The sequence below is a fragment of the Archocentrus centrarchus genome, chromosome 14 (genome assembly GCF_007364275.1).
Source record: "Archocentrus centrarchus isolate MPI-CPG fArcCen1 chromosome 14, fArcCen1, whole genome shotgun sequence".
Lineage (NCBI taxonomy): Eukaryota > Metazoa > Chordata > Actinopteri > Cichliformes > Cichlidae > Archocentrus > Archocentrus centrarchus.
Genome location: NC_044359.1, coordinates 22,319,829 through 22,320,051, shown reverse-complemented (window position 1 = coordinate 22,320,051; position 223 = coordinate 22,319,829).

The following is a 223-nucleotide window of genomic DNA, read 5'->3' as shown; positions in this document are numbered from 1 at the left end:
CAACTTCAAGCTGTGTTGTTTAGCTGTATTTTTAATAGAAGCCCATTCAAACACTCCCTAGGTCAGGGTTAGCGATACTACTGCATTCATAAAAGAAAATAATGAAACAAACATTCCTCTTCATTATAATATGTACTGATAACAAATTAAATTGAAGCTGCAAGCAGCAACGATCAGGCCCTCGCACACGGGCGTGCATCAAACTGTGGCACGGTTGAGCCGT